This window comes from Piliocolobus tephrosceles, chromosome 3 (genome assembly GCF_002776525.5).
Source record: "Piliocolobus tephrosceles isolate RC106 chromosome 3, ASM277652v3, whole genome shotgun sequence".
Classification (NCBI taxonomy): domain Eukaryota; kingdom Metazoa; phylum Chordata; class Mammalia; order Primates; family Cercopithecidae; genus Piliocolobus; species Piliocolobus tephrosceles.
The window spans coordinates 92,044,708-92,052,830 of NC_045436.1; positions in this window are offsets into that span (position 1 = coordinate 92,044,708).

An 8,123-nucleotide genomic window follows, 5' to 3' on the forward strand; every position below is an offset into this window, starting at 1 on the left:
CAAGCGGCACTCCCAGCAGCTATCAAAATAAACCCTTTGGTTCTGAAGGGAGGATTTGAGCAGCACAATGTAGCATCTACTATAGAATTCATTCTTTTCTCACCTTGCCCTCCATGGTACCTGAGTCACTTCTAAAAACCTTAGTCTTCAGAGTACCGTATGAAAATCACTGATTTAAATCATAAACTCATTGACTAAGATGGCTTAAAACTTGAGGGAATACTGACCGAGCGTGGTGGCTCACACCTGTAATCCCAACACTTTGAGAGGCCGAGGTGCTAGCGGGGATCACGAGGTGAGGAGATAGAGGCCAACTTGGCTAACATGGTGAAACCCTGTCTCTACTACAAATACAAAAAAATTAACCGGGCGTGGTGGCGGGCGCCTGTAGTCCCAGCTACTCAGGAGGCTGAGGCAGGAGAATGGCATGAACCCGGAAGGAGGAGCTTGCAGTGAGCCGAGATCACGCCACTGCACTCCAGGCTGGGCGACAGAGCAAGACTCCGTCTCAAAACAAAAACAAAAACAAACTGGGGGAATGCCTACACCTTTCGTCTGTTGTGTTGCCTAGCTTCTACCATGAAATCCAGTCTTCAGTTATGATGAAGCTTTAGTTGACTTAATAGTATGTCCAGAAGCCAAAAATGGCTTGCCTCTATTAGGAATAGGTTAAAAACAAAAAAGTTGACAAGAAAGCCCATTACTTAAAGCTAGGAGTAGGAAGTCAATGACATTTTGTACATATAAACTGCATAGACCAGTATTTACGCTAATAAGTCTGCCAGATGAGGCCTCACAAGATATCAGGACAAACCATCGTTAGGGCATGTCATGGGAACTGGATAGCTTCAAGTACAGACGTAGGTAAGTCTTTTCAGAACTCTGATTTGTGCTTTCTGGTCCCCTCCCCAAGTTCCCAAAGCAGTTTTAATCCTCAAACTTTTGGAGCATGTTTGAAATAAGATCTTGAACGGCAGAGAAGAACTCACTTCAAAGAAATCATATGCTGTGCCCCCATCCCAACGCACTATTGGAACTGATTGATGACTTGGAGATTTGGCTGTAATACTGACGTTTCATTTTTGGAACATAGGGTCTCATAAGCCAGATTTGGTAATTCAGTAAACACTCAAGAGCTTTCTACAGTCTTAGTTCAGAATATTTTGGGGGCTCCCTAATAGAGTCTTAGGAGTGGGCATGATCAAGCAAGACAATGACCCCAACCCAATTATGCACAAAAACTATAGTGTTGAGGCATGCTTTTCCTCTTCGGTTATAGGAAAATTTTAGAATAACGTCCAAACAGACTTCCAGATGAAAAGGTCCTCTTCATGTCATACCTGAATTTAAGACTTGGTTGTGCCATTTACTCGGTGTAGAACTTGTACAAGTAATACATCTTTTTAAACTTCAAGTCCCTCGTCTGTAAAATGGGGTAATTGTTATGACAGCATGATTTACTGGGTATCTTATCATAGTGCCTTGCATATAGCAAGCTTTCAATAAATGCTAGTCATTATCATTAAACATTCACACATGAGAAATGAGATGACCTTCTTCACTACCCATGGAAAGCTCATATAGTGAGAGCCACAAAAGGTTTAGTTATTTCATTGTTGACAAAAGATAAATACAAGGGAATTCTATTACACTGCTCTTCTGTTCCCAATCACTCATGATTGAAATCTTTGTGAAATCTCTTATTTCAACTATGAGTGCTTCATGAGTTAATATGATCATAAAAATAAGGAATAAGTCAACAATTTAATGAACAGAAATAAAATGTGCTTTGTGCAACCATACTTTCTTTAACAAGATGCATTTTTCTCTTTAAGCCTCTATTTACCACAATACCATGCACTTTCTGTTGCCTCTTTGCCTTGGAAAACTTAGATGCAGAACCACACTCAACAATTCACACACGATTCTGCTGTGGGTTTGAACATTTACAAAACGATATCAATTCTGAAAATACTTAGCTCTAAATTTTCCTCCATTTCATAAGTCAATGGTATTAGGGTATGTTTATAGAATAACATGTATCTTGCTTTGATTTTAAAATGAAATTTCATATTAATTTGTTTGTGCTATATGGTCAATATACACTTAAAAATGTTTGGCCAAGATAAATATAATTGTACCCAGAATAACCTGTATTCAAAATGTATAGCCTATACTAGTACTCTCACACAAAATATCCAGCCCACAAAAAAACATGTGGATACATTCTATATACACGTAAGTAATATAAGCCAGGAATGGTGATTAATATGTATTAATATGTATTTTTAATATGTTCATAAAGTCTTACCTTTTTAGTCTGAAAACATGCTAAACGCATATTATGATTTTAATTAGTCTTTTTCTATTTTAGCAAACCTTCAGTTACATTGTTCCCTCCTGGACTTCCCTTTCATATCTCCTTTTCTTTCAAGTATTTCTCCCTACCTGAAAAGTGGAAGTTTCACAAATCAGATGTTTATGAAAAGTTATGGCATATCTTTAGTGCCATCTCTCAGTGCACTTCAAAACTGGTTCTCCCACATTTTCCTTAACTGTCAGTTTATGCTTTCAGATATTTTTATAAGACGCTCAGATAGAGCTGATGTTGGCCCATACAGCTCTCCAGGTGTTTCTCCATTTTTCAAATTGTGAGAAACATTTCTTGAGAACTCCATTCCTGAATACCTGATCTTCACAATCACCTCTCTGTAATGGAAATATACTGTGTTTTTCTTCCCTTACCATGTCACTGACTGTCAATGAGACAGGCTTTCGTCCACTAACTTGGCTTGCAAAAGCCCTAGGCTAACAAAGGAGACATTATTTTTGCAATGGCAGAAAGACTTAGAAACAAAAAGACCTGGGCTATAAAATTAGTTTTAAATTACAGGTGCTTTACTGGCACCATTTACTGATGCTCCTTCATGTCTGCCAAATCAAGCAAGAAACTGCCATTGGGACTATTTTCTTTACCAGATGAGTCATTTCTCTTCATCAATGACTTTCAGAAATGTTCATACCAGGAAAAGCGGCACTGGTGAATTCTCAAACTGAAATGCAATTCTATGACACACCATCTGCTGCTAACTTTTTTCTTTAAATATAGAGCATGGGGCATCAGAATGAATTCATCTTTAGCTTAATATAGATACAAATGGATAAATACAGAAATAATTATAGATATGTATGTATACAAGGGGTTAGTATACTGCTCATATCTTTCCAAGTTGACAGGGCCTAGAAACACCACCATCCCACTAGCACATCAGCATCCATCTCTTTGTTTCTAATACCATTCTGTAATAAGGGTAATCAAGGTTCCCTGGAGAAATAGCTGATTCTAGGACTAGACAGGGAATGTGAAAGATGAGCCTGGAAAGTAAAGAATGCTAAAACATTCTCTCTCTTTCTCTCTCTCTCTCTCTCTCCACAGACACACACAGACACACACAAACACACACACACACACGAGAGAGAGAGAGAGCACACCAATTGAAGGAGGTTCCAAAAGACCAAAGCTGGAACAATTTAAGTAACAAAATATATAAAGTAGTATTGAATTGTAACCCGAAGTATAAATATTCACGAGTTTATCCAGATAGAAATACATGATTACATAAATTAATAAGGGAGAACAGACAAATCTCTTACACAGAAGAATTTCCAAATAATTTATATAGCTACTGCCCCTTCAGGTAGGTGGAGCACAAATCCCTAATCCATGAGAATTACTTCCCACAGAATACAGAATTGAAGGCAGTAGGGAGGGTAGCTTGGTAGGGGAGAAGCCTGACAAGTACTACTTCAGCCAGGTCATCAAGCTTGGTATCATCAGTGATAAGTCACGATGATAGCATATACCTTTGAGAGGATGTTATGGGAATGCCACTTTATATCTGTGGTCTTCTGCTCCAGAAACCATACCGCCAGGCTAATCATGAGGAAAACATCGACAAACCCAAATTGAGGATCATTTTATGAAATATCTGACCAGTACACCTCAAAACCGTCAAGGTCATCAAAAACAAGTCTGGAAAACCGTCACAAACCAGTGAAGACTAAGGAAACATTATGATTAAATGTAACGTGGTATCTTAGATAGGATTCTGAAACAGAAAAAGAACATTAGGAAAAGGTAAGGCATTCTAAAAGAAATATGGGCTTTGATTAATAATAATGTATCAATACTGGTTTAGTTGTAGCAAATGTACTATAAGTATGTACGTAGACATAAGATATTAATAACAGGAAAAACCGTATGCTGGATAGACAGGAACCTTCTCTATAATCTTTGCAATTTTTCTGTTGCAAAAATTTAATTATCTGCATTACTAAACACTTACTTAAAAAATAATTTTAGGCCGGGTGGTGGCTCACGCCTGTAATCCCAGCACTTTGTGAGGCAGAGGCAGGCGGATCACTTGAGGTCAGGAGTTCGAGACCAGGTTGGCCAACATGGTGAAACCCCATATCTACTTAAAAAAAATACAAAAATTAGCTGGGCATGGCAGCACATGCCTGTAATCTCAGCTACTCAGGAGGCTGAGGCAGGAGAATTGCTTGAACCCAGGAGGTAGAGGTTGCAGTGAGCTGGGATCGCGCCACTGCACTCCAGCCTGGGTGACAGAGCAAGACTCCATCTCAAAAAAAATAATTAATAATTTTAACGAATTCCACTTTAACCCTTAGTCATGTCAGTAACCACATATTATCTCCTTTTCCATATAAAAATTCATTTGCGCTGAGACAACATGAGTTTCTAACGACTTTTTCACCCTCTTCTTTTTATACATTTCAAAGCAGCAGTATAAAATTCACATTAATAGTCCTTTGAAAAATTATCGCTCTATGACATATTAAACATATTAAAATAAATATCTACAAGTATATACTGATAGATATAAATAATTGCATGAACAAATTAATAAGGGAGAATTTCATGTGAGCTTTGTATTTATGTTTAATAATTTCTTAGTTGAGGGAAAAAGAATAGGAATCTAAATGTCCTAATACAAACCAATTAGCTCACACCCAAAAGAGTCTTTGAGTTTGACATATACTCCTAGAAGTTCCTCCTGGGTGTGGGATCCTTGGTCCATCTGTGAATCCCAGGAAAACTCCCAGAATATTTCTAAAATACCCTAGAAGTTGACAAGCTGTTGCTGTGCCTGAACCCCTGTGGATACCACTGGGGATGGCACCAGGTTCAAGAGGCCGAAGAAGAGACCCAGAGCCAGCAAACAAGACATGCATTTTATTGGGGGCTTACATACAGGGGAAGGAATCCAGTAGTAGCGGGCAAGGCAGGAGAACCACAACTGCTTGCAAAAGCCATGTGGTTTAGCATTTTAACTTAGCACTCTTCCTAATGACCTCCATCTGGCAACCTTCATTCAGCCCAAAACTTGGGACCTGGACCCCCTTTATGGCCTGTGTTTCACAAGATGGGCTGGGGGCTCAGGTGTTCCTCATAGAAAAGGAACAAATCTTCACGTTGGCCACACCCAGATTCCCTAGCTCAGAACATGCATTCAGGTGTGTCTGCCATACAGAGTCATTCAGGTGTGTCTGCCATACAGAGTCATTCTCAGGGTATGCTTAAGTCATTACTATCATATGCGTTCACCATACAGTTGTGACTGCGTTAGAGTCCTCTGGCGCAGAGGTCCTAAAGAGCCTTACCACCAGTGAGTCTTCTGATCTGCTCAGGACAGACCAGCCTGGAACACTGCCTCATTTTCCCACCAACCCCAAAAAAGGTTTGGTCTCAGAACCAGTCAATCCATAAGGGAGTTCTTAGGCTGGAAACATCTTAGAAAGTCTTTCCAGAAAGACATCTTAGGTTGATATTAATATTGTTCTGTGGCCTTAGAGGACCCTAGAAAGGAAGCATGTAGAGATGAGTCCTGCAGCCTGGCAACCTCCATTTGTGTTCATGCCCAACCATGGAGCATCTTTAATATATCTGTGTATCACCAGAGGTTCTCCTCAGGGGAAAATAACAGGTGCTGGGTACTCTCTGGAGTGTGAGGCTTTACAAGCTTGATAACTTCTTCTGACAGCAACACCTGTTTGCCCTCTCACGAAGAGTTCTTCTGGTTTACATGAATTTGAAAACATTTTTGCCTAAATATGTACCATATATTCTCTATCATTTTTTGAAGATCAGCAACTCTAACCATTCAATAGTGATTATGCAGAAGATCTGTACATTGAACAGGTGACATAACCAAGGAAAAAAGTGTGTCACTTGCAGTCTATACTTGACTCTTGTCCTCTAGAAATTGCATCATGCCTTGGTTTCTCTATTTGTAAATGCCAATTTAGTCTAACTCTCAAAGGGTTAAAACATTATTGGATAGGGTTAAAAAAATCTTGATTTTTATTAAATATATATATATTTATATTTATTATGCATTCTTATGTTTATATATTTTTAATGTTTACATATATTTTCTAGGAAACATAGTAAAGTATTGATAGTGGTGATCTCTGGTAGGTATATGTTTTCATTTCATCATTTTTGCTTAATTTATCTTCTAGAATGTAGTCCCTGTACAAGGTAATAATGAAAGATTATCGTTTTGGACCCATGCTATTTTATACATTCAGTGCATTAAATTTCTCTCCGTTTTACCTGTTCCCTTCCTAGCAGAAAAATGGTTTTTTAAAAGATAATCTGTTTAATGAAATACAGAAGAACTGCAAAAATACATACTAAGAATGCTAATAAACTAAGTTTCTAGTAATGAATAAAACACTTCTTAAGGTTTTCCATGAAGTGTTGGCCTTCGAGATGGAAATTTCCAAACTATTTTCATTTGCTACCATAAAAACTGCATGAGTGATCAGGCCTGATCACAGATGGGGAAACCTGGTGATGCCTGGATGATGGAAAAGGTAATAAGGCCCAGATGTTGAGCTGTTTTCTTTAGATTGCACCTGGTTTATGGGGGCCTGAAGTACTCCAAATGCTCTGTCATAATTTGTTGTTAGGAAAATGAGCTTAATGTCATGGAAGGGTCAGTCAAAGGTTGAAAACTATTTGAAATGAGAGCTTCCTATCACTACCTATTACTTTGAATCTAATTGTATACTGTTATTTGTTCAACTGTTTGCATACCAGGGATTAGTTTAAAAAGTTTAAATTTTGAAATATCTGGAAATAGTTTTCAGAGAGTTCCCTACCCCTGCCACTCTTTCACTACCCACATAACAGAAAGCTGGGTAGGAGAGGAGCAATTCCAAACCAAGGCCAAGACAAGTTCTTCTGAAGCCCTCTTGGGGCATCTGCTGGAGCAATGCTGTTTTTTTGTTTTGTTTTGTTTTTTCTTTCAAGCTGGCAATAATGCCTATTTTAATCTAACTAACCAAACAAACAGCAGGGCCAAATGTACCATTTCTTAAATCTTAATTCTTCCCTCTGTGATAACCCAAAGTGCCTTGCAGTCCTGCTCAACTGGGCGTTGCCACATTCTGGACAGCCTGGGAGTTGGATATAGTAGCTGAAACTAAATAATTTGGCACAGATCCCAGTCTAAGGGCAATTGTGTATTCACCAAGCCCCATCACTGCTTTCTTCATTTCCTTTCACGTAAACTTGCATAGAATTTTTTTAAGCACTACAATTAAAAAAAAAAAAAAAAGAGTATGGATTTTTTTAAGTTGGTATTGATTTTTCCAATAATTTCTCCAAGTAAACATTTTCTTGAGGGGAGAGGAGAATGGAGAGATGTTCACCGACAGGTACAAAGTTGCAGGTAGGCAGGAAGAATGAGTTCTGGTGTTCTATTACACAGTAGTGTGACTATAGCTAATAATGATGCATTGTATATTTCAAGATTGCTAGAAAGAATTTTGAATGTTATCACCAAGAAGAAATGATAAATGTTTAAAGTGATGGATGTGCTAATTACCCTGATTTAATCATGGTATGATGTATATCTGCATTAAAGCATCACACTGTACTCCATAAATATGTACAATTACATGTCAATTATAAATAAAACTTTAAAAATTTCTCACCTATTTGTTATCCAGACATTTGCAAAGGGAACAAACAGTTTGTGATTTCATTTGGTTTGTTTTCTGTACTGAAATTTTTGTTTTGTTTTTGCTTC